This window comes from Xyrauchen texanus, chromosome 4 (assembly GCF_025860055.1).
Source record: "Xyrauchen texanus isolate HMW12.3.18 chromosome 4, RBS_HiC_50CHRs, whole genome shotgun sequence".
In the NCBI taxonomy this organism is placed as follows: domain Eukaryota; kingdom Metazoa; phylum Chordata; class Actinopteri; order Cypriniformes; family Catostomidae; genus Xyrauchen; species Xyrauchen texanus.
In genome coordinates this window covers 34501807-34515914 of record NC_068279.1, presented here as the reverse complement: position 1 = coordinate 34515914, position 14108 = coordinate 34501807, and the positions used below count along the sequence as shown (strand labels likewise).

At 36.9% G+C, this 14108-nt stretch overlaps 1 protein-coding gene across 1 annotated transcript in view; it reads right to left on the bottom strand.

Annotated features, from left to right (window-relative positions):
- LOC127642962 (ras GTPase-activating protein 1-like) overlaps nucleotides 1-14108 on the bottom strand; it is a 76344-nt gene that overhangs the window by 43824 nt on the left and 18412 nt on the right.

Below are 14108 nucleotides of genomic sequence, written 5' to 3'. Positions count from 1 at the left end.
GCCTCATTTTGGCATGCTGATATAATAAAGCCTAAGTTTAGTTCATCTTTTTCAAAAATGGCCTACAGATTTGGGAAATAGCTTTGCAATGATGCAGTGCCTCAGTTTAAATCTGCAAAAAGAGACCTGCAGAGATTGCCAAGGATATTTTTGGAAAGCTTCAAGAAAGGATAATTAAGTTTTCTTGTGACACAAACCCATCCAGATATATTGAAAGTAAAATCTTGCTCTAAAAAGTTGCCTCAGCACAGCTTGGAATTTTAAAAAGCTTTTAATGCAGAGCCTCAGCTATTAAAAATATGCAGCTCTCTAAATTAAACAGTAGCTTTTCTAATAACACTTGTTAATCTTTCAGAGGTTTTTAGTCCCTGTGGCGAGAGAAAAAAAAAATAACACTCCAACACTCCAAAAAGGACTAGTGTGAGAGAAAGACAGGGAAAGATAGATTTAGGAATCGAGAAATATGCAAGTAGATTAATGACAAAAGTCTTTGATGCCAAAAAAGTATCTAGAACTCCACATGTATAATTGAAAAAAAAAAATAACAGTGCTTGCATTTTTGGAGGCTGCAATTTACCATGGTTGTACTGTATATTTATGCTGTGCATATTTCACTGTATACGTTTTGTGCAGTGGCAGGTCATTTTGATCATTTGGCTAGTTTTGACATGCAACATCTGAAAAACTTCTCTCACTAAGTCCTGCACTTTGTTTGGACTAGCTCTGTCCACACAGTGAATTCCACAGTAGGTAATTTATTACATGAAATATAGGCACAGCCATTAAGATATACAAAGGTAGCTTTTCAAAGAGGATTACAGCAGAGAAGTCAGCAGATATTGGTGTGTTGATGTGGTGAGGAGGAAGTGATGGCATGTGAATAGTGGAGGTGTGAGATGAGACAGCAACACACAAAACTAGGTGATATTTTTAGAATCCTGCTCCTGAAGAAACACCACACTGACTGCAGATGGTTTGTCATGCAGCTCTCCCACACTCAGACACAGAATGTTAGATTTAGTAACTGAATTATAATTTTCTCCTTACAATGAAAGGTAATGGTGACTGAGGTGAAAATTCTGCTAAAAATCTCCTTTTGTATTCCACTGAAGAAAGTCATACTGGATTTGACACAACATGCGGAGTAAAAGTTAAATATGAGGAAGCGTTTGTGCTGGTTGATTTATTTGTGCTGCCTGTAAAACAGCAGCAGTTCATTGTAGATTTTCTCAACAAGTAATTTAGTGTTTTCAAATTAATAGATCTGTTAAAAACATTTTAGATGAGTAATACCAGAGATTATTTAGCATAGATGGGCCACTTTTATTATTTTTATTTAAATGAATGGGAGAAATTGGAACGCCCAACCAAGAAACTCTAGCGCCCAGCGTTCAACGGATGTAGAAAAGAAGCCCCGCCATACAGGTAAAAGAGCCAAATCACCTTTTAGATACAGACATTGCCTGTCAATCAACTAGCAAACACGCATGTGCATTAACTATACAAGCCAGTAAAATTGCACGTTTGAGTGTAATATGAGGTAAAGAAGCACACTTTATGATTCCAATATTACAACATTTTATTGCCGATTTGAAATGTTTTTGATCGTAATCTTGACCATCCGTTTTTTAGATTTCAGTCTTTCCCCATTCAAGTAGATAGGAACTGCACTGACATGACTAGAAATCGCCTCCCGAGAGCATTCTAAAGATGGCCGACATTGGACTGACCTGCTAAGACTTTGGTAATACAGAGGATCACTGTCAGCGGTGGTGTAGTAGTGACTGAAGAGGTGGGCGTACTGTGATTTTATCAAGGTATTTATGTAGATTTTATGCTGCGGCATCACCTCAGTATAATTAAAAGTTATGGGTCAAAAGCCTCCTCGCTGATCTGGTGGCCATACATATCATAACTCATATTACGTGGGTATAAGCAAAATCCTTTGAAAGATAGGTGAGCATACGGCATATGGCCTAGAAAAATACACTGCTAACTGTCAGTTTTTAAAAACATTGGACCAATTTCAATAACATAAAATATGCTAATATGGTAATGCGCTATTGAACTTCAGCCTATTTAAAGTATTTCAATATTAATAATAACTTAAAAAAGAAAAGAAATTCATGTTTCAATTGTTTCTCAATTAAGCATGCATTGCTTCAGTGTTTTTAAGTAGGGCTCTACTGAAAACTGGTTTATTTTTTTTCTATTTCTAATTATTAATTTTATTTTCAGAATTCCATGTTTTAACATTTAATTTAATTTCATCATCAAAATGGTGTCTAATCAAATTAATTATTTTAACAAGTGAAAATAAAATCTTTAACATACCATTTCATTTTCTTAATTGTTTATTCAGTACAACAGCACTCTTGCTAGTAATATACACCTTTTTAATTCATATTTTATCATATTATTTATACCTTATCACATTTTCATTTTTTAATCATTATTTATTTTGTGAATATTACTATACTATTACTATAATTTTACTATGCAGTTGTAATATATTTATGTTGCTATTATTTAAATTTCAGGCACCTAGCTTTTGAGTCGTGTTTTTATTTCAACGTGATTTTTCTTGAAACTTTTAGGGTTAGTTCACCCTAAAATGAAAGTTCTCATAATTTACTCACCCTCATTCCATCAAAGATGTGTATGACTTTTTTCTGCTGAACACAAATGAAAATTTTCAAAGAATATCTCTGTAGGTCCATACAATGCAAGTGAATGGTGGCCAGCCTAACGAAGCTCAAGCAGGCAGGTAAAGGCAGCATTAAAGTAATACATAAGACTCCAGTGTGTAATGGAAAAATCCAGTGTAGACTCCACAAATGTAATCTAAAGCGATATAATTGGTTTTGGGTGAGAACAGACCAAAATGTAACTTCTTTTTTCAATATAAATCTTGACAGCAGTCTCCTTGGCGATCATGATGTCAAGTTCAATTACACTTCCTATACCGCCATTTAGCAGTATGCACATGCATCAAGATCTGAGAAGTGTAATCAAGCTTGAAGTCATGTCCGTGCATAGAGATTACAATGTACAGTGAAAAAGGAGTTATATTTTGGTCCATTCTCACCCAAAACTGACTGGATAACTCCATAAGCCATTGATTAAACCACTTGAGTCGAACATATTACTTTAATGTTGACTTTATCTGCTTTTGGAGCTTCAAAAGGTCTGGCCACCATTCACTTGTGAGATTTTATTTTGAAAATCTTTTTGTTTTACTAAATAAAGAGTCATACACATCTGGGATGGCATGAAGGCGAGTAAATAAGAGAATTTTCATTTTGGGGTCAACTATCCCTTTAACTTCTCTGGATAAACCATTTGCTACACAGCCCAGTGTGATAGTTAACATACAAATGCTGTGATTTAAAAATATAAATATATCTACAAGTGCTCTGCTTTGTCATTTCATACAGCACAAATTATTCTCAATGTCTGTGGAGTTTCCAGTGTATGAGTGGTCGGCTTCACACATTTCTTAAAGCATGCAGCTCATACAGACTGAAATTGCAGACTTTCACAGTTTACTAAATCACACTAGAACATATTACGATCTTTTTGAATTTGATTAATTGTGCATTTCAGTGTAATAGGAGTAAAAGAACACATGGTCAACTGAGCGAGTAAGCATTTGAAAGCAGTCGTGTGTCAGTCCAGCCCCTTTCAAACTGTCAGCAATTTTGTTGCTAGTCTCTGTTCTCCATGTCGCTTGAGTGTGTTCCTACTGTTGTCGCTCTAACGTTATTGGTCAGCTGCACAACTGGCCATAGCTTTAGAAAATCTGATTCATAGATGATATGTTGATAGTAAAACCAAGATATCATTCTTATTTGACTAGTAATCATTTGTTGTAAAATATTGCAGGGTTAATTGTTTTTATATAAACTTCAGCTGTGCTCAATCATATTATGAACAAGACAAACGATCTATTAATGTATAAATTAAACTCACTCACAACAGACCTTATTCACAGTAGCACCATCTTTCATTTTTAATGGGAATAAAAACGAGGCTGTAAGGGATAAGCATACTCTACAATTGCACACACAGTATAAAGCTTTTTTAAAGCTCCTAGATCCCATCTGATTTTCCACAACTCATGTTGTCTGGAGTTTTTATTCTACTGAATGAAATATGATATTTATTTCAATGTTTTGTCCGTAAAACGATACAAAAACACTTGATGGTCCATTGAAGAGACTGTATGTCTACCCCTTACAGCCTCACTGTCATTCCTATTAATAATCAAAGATGGTGCTGCTGTGTATCAGGTCCATCAACAATTTCTACATCCCGCTAAACATGATCACTCTGGAGGGTAGTGTTATAAACTGCAGCAACGTTCAATCATGTCAATGAACGATCTTTCAATGTATCAAACTCACTCAGAATGCCACCAATTTCTGACATGGTTTTCCATGCATCATTGTTTTATTATATCCTTGTATATGGTTACAGACAAATTATTTAGAACAGTTAGATCGATGACAACAACAAATACTCAATATTTCCTGCACTCAGCTCCATTGTTTTACAGGATAAAGACAAGAGCTCCACTGTCTTCTGTCATTGGTAGTCTCTGTGCGATATTGCTCTGCATTTGCATAAATTAAACTTTTCTCAACTTTGTTGACACGCCCACTTCTTGTCACCAATGGTTTCTGTAATTTGTGTTGCCAGAAGTCGCCATCTCTCATTGAAAATGAATGGTCTCCTTTCACATCCAGCGATAAAATTGCTAGCAATGTGAATGGGACTTCAGAGAGCGTGCCGTTACCGAATTAATCAGTGATCGGTACTACTGATACAGCAGAAACACTGGTATCGTGGCAATGTTTTTTAATTTAGTATCGACTTTGTACCGGTACATTTGACATCTTTTAAATGGCACTTTTGTACGGATGCACAATTAATGTTTAAAGAAATAACCGTTCTTATTACAGCTTCTATTTATGAAAAGTTAGGATTAGAATATTGCAGAATTATTAAAAAGGTGCCATTTATTTATCTCAAATGTTTAAAAATCAAGCAGTCGACTTGCCTAAATGAACACAATAACAGACACTGGTCTGAGCGCACTAGTGAATCAAAGTCTAGTGTGTTCTACGATTGCATTTTCTGCTATATTAGCTAGTAACCTGCTTAACTTTGAGAGGACGAAATGAAAGCAAATTAAATTGAGTAACGCTCCCCTAAGAACAGCAGATATTTTAGCATCCAAACATAGAGCTTTATCTGTATTCCATTATTTTGGTTTCGTAAGCAATGGAGTTGAGAAATGAATCTCAAGTACAAATGATTATCACAGCATTAACATACTACCCCAGTCCAAAACACATATTAAAGTAAAAAGGTAAAAACTGATCATTTAACAACAGAAGGCAGAGAAAGACACTTGGACTATTGGTGCACATTATCAACCACACGGTAAGTGTGTAGGCATAGTTTGAACACTGCAGATTTAACTAGGCTAAGTTCCTCTTCTCTCTACAATAATTTATTGAACAGACAGACTTATGAAGCAGTCCTTTGAGTAAAACTGCAACGTTAGCAGGAGAAGAGTCCCTTATACTTCCCCAGAGGCCTCGCAGCTCTGCATGCTATAAAAATTACATTAGCAAAACAGGATAATGTTCTCTATTAAAACTTCTGTGGTCCCATGAATCACAGGCTACTACAAACACAGACAGTGTGGGCTGGATGTAGAGGGGCTGTGGTAGTATCATAAACATGATGTAGACGAGATCATCATGTCCAAGCAATGAACACATACAACAAGAGTCATACAGGAATGATTCTCTAGGATTAATTGGGCAAAAATGACTGCACTGAATGTTTCCAAGAGCACAGTGGCCTCCATAATTCTTAAATGGAAGTTTGGTACAACCAGGACACTTCCTAGAGCTGGACACCTGGCCAATCTGAGCAATCGGGGGAGAAGGGCCTTGGTAAGAGAGGTGACGAAGAACCTGATGGTCACTCTGGTTGAGCTCCAGAGATTATGTGTGGAGATGGAAGAAACTTGCGAATGTTTAGAAATGGATCTGAAGTACAAATGATTATCACAGCACTGACATACTACTCCAGTCCAAAACTCATATTAATCAGTCTTAAATGTAAACACTGACAATTTAACAACAGAAGGTTGAGAAAGACACTTGGACTGTACACATTTGGTGCACATTATCAACCACATTGTTAGTGTGTAGGAGTAATTTGCATACTGCACGTTTAACTAGGCCAAGTTCCTCTTCTCTCCAAAATTATTTATTTAATAGACAGACTTATTTTATTATTTTTTTTTTTTGTATTATTTTATTTGTTCTGCACGGATATCACAAGGATACAGTACAAGGAGGGGAACGAAACCCACTTGGGTTTATACAGAGTTCCACTCCACTTACATGAATAAACAACAAAACAAAAAAAACAAAATAAAAAAGGCACACAGACAAATAAGTTGAACAATAAAAAAGGGGAAAAACATATTTTCAAAAACCTAATTATCCTTTTAACTTAAAAATTACAGATGTCAAAGGGTGATAGCAGTGAAGCAGTGCTTTGAGTAAAACTGCAATGTTAGCAGAAGAGTCCCTTATAATTCCCATAGGCAGAGTTTTCTTATCATAGGTACTGCGTAGCAGCTCTGCCTGCTGTAAAAATGACATTAGCAAACAGGGTTATTAGCACACAAGATAATGTACTCTAGGGCTGCACAATTAATCGAAAAACTAATAGTGATTACGATTATGTCAGCCACGATTATGTAATTGTGAAAATTGATGATTACAGCGTTCAATTTAAGTCTGCTCCTGTTGCATTAATAGCTTCCATTTACAATGTGTTCTTGCAAGTGGTTGTGTATTCCAACCAATCACTAACATGTCCGTTGAGCAATGAAATGGCAATAGCCAATCAGAGCTGCTTTGATTAGTTCTGTCCTATCAGTAATGACAACTGACCCTAATGCGCAAGTTTTAAATCGTCTGAATGCCCAGATGCTTGCTTTATGTTCTTGCTCTGTTCTCGCGGCACACGAAAATGAATACTGAAGAAACATTGCCTGACACTTGAAAAGCAGCAGTAGAACAACAGCAAAAATAACTTAATTATTTTGTATTCATATTTTTTAACAGATTTCATTATTTTGATTCATGCATATTGTACCGCTCGCTTTGAACGTAGATTTTAAATACACTGCAAATGAGCAACACGACAAAACTAAAATGATCCCGTTCTAATCAAATCAGAGACACTGTGTAAATAATAGTTATGATGATTAGACAGCTTTGTTTTTAATGAGAGCATTCGTGAGAGTGCAGAACTTTGTATGGAGCATCACTGCCCTCGCGTCGAAATGCATATCTCAAACAGCGTTAACCTGCGGTGTGTGAAAGCAGTCATTGTAATGGAAAAGTTTGTCGCATTGCTCGATTTCTGTGTAAAATTTTATAAAAATGCAATAACAGTTTTGTTTTGTCATGTTAATAAGTAGGCCAATGTGAATTTGATTTGTACAAAATAGCAATAATATAATTCAGCTTAACCCTTTGGGGTCTGAGGGTGTTTTGGGCCCTGGAGACGTTTTGACATGCCTTGACATTTGTACAACACATTAATGGCTAAAGTCTGATAACACTGTATTCAGCACAAACTGGGCTACAATAATATGTGAGCAACATGTGTGTACATGTTTGTATTTTTGAGAAAATAATGTGTATGCATGGTTTTTGAAAAAACAACATTAAGTCATTGAAATAAGGCCAAATAACACATACTAAACATTTGTCCACAAGACTTTTGACAACTGGATCTTGTAGCCTAGATTTTTTGCTACAAATTTATGTGAAAACCATCCTGAACACTCCTTCATACAAAACATTATAGTAATTGAACTTTTGTAAGACACTTTTAGTGTTAGAAAAGTCATATGTTACGAGGCATGAACTATAATGAATATTGATTGTAGACAAAAATCAATGAGGAATGTGACAGAAAGAGAATGAATGTGAGGAGACTTATTATCAAAATCAAGTTAAGTAAAAACAAAGTAATTGACTACATTTTCTTTACATAAAGACTTTACTTAATTTTACACTACCGTTTAAAAGAAGTCTCTTCTGCTCACCAAGGATGCATTTATTTGATCCAATATACAGTAAAAACAGTGATATTTTAAACTATTTTTACAATTTAAAAGAACAGTTTTCTATTTGAATATATTGTAAAATGCAATTTGTGATCAAAGCTGAATTTTCAGCATCATTACTGCAGTCTTCAGTGTCACATGATCCTACAGAAATCATTATAAGATGATTTTCTAATATGGGCATATTTAAAGTGCATTTTACTCATTTAACCTGAACACATATTTGCAAGCACAAGCTTTGTTGATGATAATTAGGCAGCATAAACATTAGTTAAAATATAATCTAAACAGTCACATTTTTATATCATATTTATATCATACAGCATACAATTTAACTTGCTTATTAGGACATATTTCAAATTTCAATACTCTGAATCCTGGCTGGCAAGTCTGGAAACAATCCCACAAGTAAAATATGTACATGTTTATATAAAATAGCATGTCAACTAATGAAAACTAAATGACTTGCTCGTCCGAAATTGTATCCTCGGCTGGATCAAGTCTCTCTTCAAAATACAAACGTTCAAAGTCTCGCTCTTTTTCTGAGGAAAATTGTAACTCTTCGTCACTATGCTTGGTAAGAGAGGCGACCAAGAACCCGATGGTCTCTCTGGTTGAGCTCCGAAGATCATGTGTGGAGATGGGAGAAACTTGCACAAGGACAACAATCACTGAATCACTCCTCCGATCTGGGCTTTATGGTCAAGTGGCCAGAAGGAAGCCTCTCCTCAGTGCAAACCACACATGAAAGCCAGCTTGGAATTTGCAAAAAAGCACCTAAAGGACTCGCAGACTGTGAGAAACAAGAATCTCTGGTCTGATGAAACAAAGATTGAACTGTTTGGCCTCATATCCAAGCATCAAATCTGGAGAAAACCTGGCACCACTCATCACCTGTGCAATACCATCCCAACGGTGAAGCATGGTATTGGTAGCATCATGAGGTGGGGGTGTTTTTCAGAGGCAGGGACCGGGGGGATGGTCAGATTTGAAGGAAAGCTGGACGATGAGCCCCCCGGTTACTACCAACTGTAACTGATGTGCAAATCATGGTTCATGACTGTGCCACTATATTTAAAGAATGGTGTAGTCAGAGTTCAGTTCCTGTGCCGACACAAAGGCCAATTGGTGTACAACAGATCCTCTCATGCCACCAGATGGGATAGACAAGCACAGCTTTCCTCTTCTTGAGGAATGCCTGATCATGTCAGTGCATGATCACAGGCGGCTGTCCTCAATGAACTAAAATCATGAAGATAAAAAAAAAAAAAAGCTAATTATCATGGTCTCTCTTTTCCTCTCAGGAATGTAATACTTAATTTAGCTGACGTGTGTACTGTGCCATGTGTCTAGTGACAATGAGCAGGTGAAAGTATAATATCCATTTGTGTGAGTATTACTGCACACAGAATACAATGGCTGACAGCCCTATTTGCTTAGGTGGACGACTCAAATTTATCAAAACATCAAAGTTAGGGGAGTCGCATGGCACCATATGATGTTCAGACATGTGAACTGCGAGCTCTGCGCACTTTGCTAGTTTTAACACTATTAATGTCGTAAACCACTGAGAGTCGATACACTCTGTTCCATAACTGTTCTAGTATGACAATATGTCAAAGAATGTAAAATCCTCAGCTCTGGAGACATTAAAAGACACACACATGTTCAAGCTAACAGTTATGTGGATGAGTCTACAACGTTCTTTGTGTTTAATCCACCTATAGGCAGGAGTTTTTTTTAGAGATTATCTTTTGTTGTGTAATTCGGTCTCACAAAATTTGTATAGAAACACAAGACTTGATCAATCCAATGGCAAAGTTATTGCAGGGGCTCTCGTAGGCGTATATGGACTGTTTGAGTTTAGTGGGATGGATATGTGGACTTTATAGTTTTGTTTTTGACACACAATCTATTTTATGTCAAAATGTAAAATGTTAATGAGTAAATTGTCTCTCTCCACGTGGAATATGATTGGGTTGGGGCACCCCATAAAAAAAAGGAACGCTATTTCTCTTCTCAAGCGTAAGAAATATGATAGTGTTTCTTCAAGGAACGCATCATTCCCTTCAGAAAGCTGAACTATTTGGGAAGATATTGGGTATGTTTTCTTAAGTGAATGCTCAATTAAGAGCAGGGGAGTCATTACACTACAATTCAAATGTCTCAAACAGACTAAAGATAAATTCAGAAGAGTCATATTTGTTTTAGCAGAAAATCAGTGGCTAATATCTACGCACCTAACGATGATTATGATCAGGGCTTTTTTTTTTATAGATCTTATAGGGATGCTGCAAGCCGCTGGCACCTCTCATGATATAATATTGGGAGGAGACTTTTGATGGACTCAATACTTGATCGTAGTGACGCAAAAGTGTGTAAGCCCCCATGAACAACATTGACACTTCATAGGATGTGTAAGAGACTTTTGAGCCCATCTGGTAGGAACTATAAATTTGTTTCATCAGTCCATAAGATTTGTTCTGGAATAGATTTTTTTTTTAATTCATATGTTATTCCTTATTTCATATGTTGTTTATTGCTCATTTGTAAGTATTTAATCTCAAATCACACCCTGGCGAGTTTAGAGGTATTGCCACATATGGAGAAAAGGAAATCATATAGTTGGCTCTTTAATGCATCCCTTTTGCAAGATCCTGAATTCCAACAAATGTTAAAGGCAGAAATCAATGTTTATATGGAGACCAATTGGTCCTCAGTATAATTCTGTGGGCGTGGCTTGGGAGGCACGGTTCTTAGGGGCCGGATCATACAGTGTGCCTCATTCAACAAAAAATCCAAAGCAAGAGAACTCGTGAAGTTGGAATGAAATATTAAAAGTGCCAAGACAGAGCTGAAGCGCCGAATGTAATCCGACGGCCTCAAGAGAATTAACACAATTGAAATACAGGTATAATACCATTTTGTTGTGGAAGGTGGAGTTTTGGCTATTCAGGGCAATAGAGTCATACTTTGTGTTGGGGGACAAGGCAGGAAAACTTCTCTATAGTTCCACACTTTCATCTACTGATGAGGATATTAGAAACTTTGTGGAACCATAACAAATTCCTAAACTGACGGCTGAGCAAAAACATTCTCTTGATTCTGAGATAACCTTGGAGAAGCTTGGCAAAGTAATTAAGGCCTTGTCTACCGTCAAAGCTCTGGGGCCAGATGGCTTAGCCGCTGAGTTTTTTTTCACAAAGATCCAAGCAAGTGTAAGTGTTACCATCCAAATTCCCTCATCCAGCTAGACGTTAAAATATTGTCAAACATTTTAGCTAACCGATTAAGTTATGATATCTCTTAAACATATAGATCAGATGGGGTTCATTAGGGGCCTTAGATCTTCTGATAACATTAGGCGTTTCATAAATATCAATGTGGTCAGTGAAGAATGATCAGACTCCGTCGATTCAATCTCACTTGATGCCAAAAAGGCATTTGATATGGTAGAATGGGATTATCTTTTTAAGATCTTGGAAATGTATGGGTTCGGGAATACTTTTATTGGTTGGATTAAGTTATTTTATAGACACCCGGTAGCGGCAATATAAATGAATGGATTAATTTCAGATGATTTAATTCTGGATAGGGGCACCCGGTAGGGTTGCCCACTTTCCTCATTATTGTTCTGCCCTGGAACCATTACAGGCCATGATAAGAAAGGAGGATGATTTTCAATGGGTGGTGATGGGAGGTGTGGCGCATAAGATTTTTATGATATTTTTTTTATTCATCTCCGACCCTACTAGATCTATGCCTTGCCTCCACAGAATTATTAATTCCTTTTTTCTAAATTCTTGGGATACAGATTTAAATGGACTAAATCCGAAGCATTGGCTCTGACAGCATACTTCCCGGTAATGGCTTTTCAAATGGGCGCCTTCCAGTGGCCCAAACAGTGCATTATGTATTTGGGTATTTTATTCCCAGCAAATTCATGTGATAGTTAATTTTGACACTTTAATAAAAAGGTTTGAGCGATGTGGGCAGGTGGGCTTAATTACATTTATATATGATTGGGAAGGTTAATGTTATTAAAATGAATTGTATTCCAAAATTCAACTACCTGCTTCAGTCTCTCCCTATAGATGTCCCCCTCTCTTATTTCAATCAATTTGATAGCATAGCATAGTCAATTAGTAATAGTAGTAATTTGGAATGGTAAATGTCCCAGATTACATTTCAGTAAATTGCATAGGCCGATTGACAAAGGTGGGCTAGGCTTCCCAAGATTTAGTTTTATTATTATGCATTTGGTCTCATACATTTGGCTCATTGGTCATTTCCACCTGAGAGAGCCCCTCCCTGGTTTTTATTGAACAGGAAGTTCTTGCCCCTATTTCACCATTGCAAAGCCTAGAAGTTAAGTTACACTCTGTTATCTCGCATTTGCACTAGATATGGACAAAAGTATCCAGTGTTTAATTCAGACATTTATTTCAATGTTGCATAGAGCATATGGCTGAACACAAAATTATGAATTAAAATAAATTCCCATTCTGCTGGTCAGAGTGGATTGTGAGGGAGGTTAATACATTTGGTGACCTATATGAGAGTGAAGTGTTGAGATCCTTTTAAACTTTTGTTCAACATTTTGGGATACTCAGATCTCAGTTTTTTTTTTTAGGTATTTACAGCTGGGCACCTGCTCTGCACTATTTTTGGGAGTAGCATACACCCCCCTAAAGCGGCAGATAATCTGGGAGTGGTGATTACTGCTTTTGGAAAAGGTCATGAGGCATCAGTGTATTACTCCCTGCTAATTCAGAGTCTGGGGGATGAAGCTTTTCTATCAAGAGATTATGGGAAAAAGATTTAAACTTGGTAATGGTGGAGGGAGTGTGGGCTAGGATACTAAAAAACATCTAGTCTGCATTTAGAGATGCAAGGGTGCCTGTTATGCAATTCAAGATTTTATTGGACCCCCTCTACATTTTATAGGCTAGTAAAGTCAAACCCACCTGCTGGCGATGCCAATCAGAAGTTGGAGACACTACCCACGTTTTTTGGTGGTGTGCTAAGATCCAAGAATTTTGGTTGAAGGTTCAGAGTTTTTTGTGTGACGTATTGGGTACTCAAATTTTATTTTGCATTTTAGGCGATGGGGCAATCATCAATGTAGGAAATAAACACAAACATTTGGGTCCTAACCATTGTCATGATGACTAGACAAATAGTTTTAAGGGGAAGTTAGCTGGGAGCACCCCATTTCAGAAGTGGTGCTCGGAGATGGGGAGGGTGGCAGCTTTCGAAGAAGGGTCATCTAGGAGGACCGGGGAATTTGGATTTGTTTGTTGGAAAATGGGGCAAATATTTGGTGCTCTTGGAGGGCTCTTGGTGGGACAGTGGAGAGAGAGAGGTTTAGATACTGATGTGTGTGATTATTATATATAGTATATATTTTTGTGTGTGTTTGTATGTGCTAAAGTATGACCACAGGTATATTTTTTGAGGGTCGAGGTGGGGTTGGGGATTGAGAGGAGTGGTAGTAGGGGTAAATGTTGACACACACACACACACACACACACACACACACTTTAACGCGTTAATAACGTGAGATTATTTTTACAAAAAATAAAACGTAAAAAAAAAAAAAAATGTACGCATTTAATCGTAATGCTTTCCTGAGAAATGCAACCTTGTAGTACCACCTGTTTACTCCAGAGGGCAGTAAGTGAAATTTCAGCTGTATGAGCAACACACTGTTTATTACAGTGAACAAAACATTAACAACCCGTCAGCGGACACACATCGCAAACATGCGTTACGTTCTTGCATTCAAAACACTTGAAGGAGCGCAAATGAGAACTCAAGGGATCTCAAGATGTGTTTAAAGATTGAGTATTAAACTATATTTAACTTGACAGTGACCTAAACATTTTACTTTTATGACGCAACACACCCAAGACACGACACAAGCATGTCTGACACA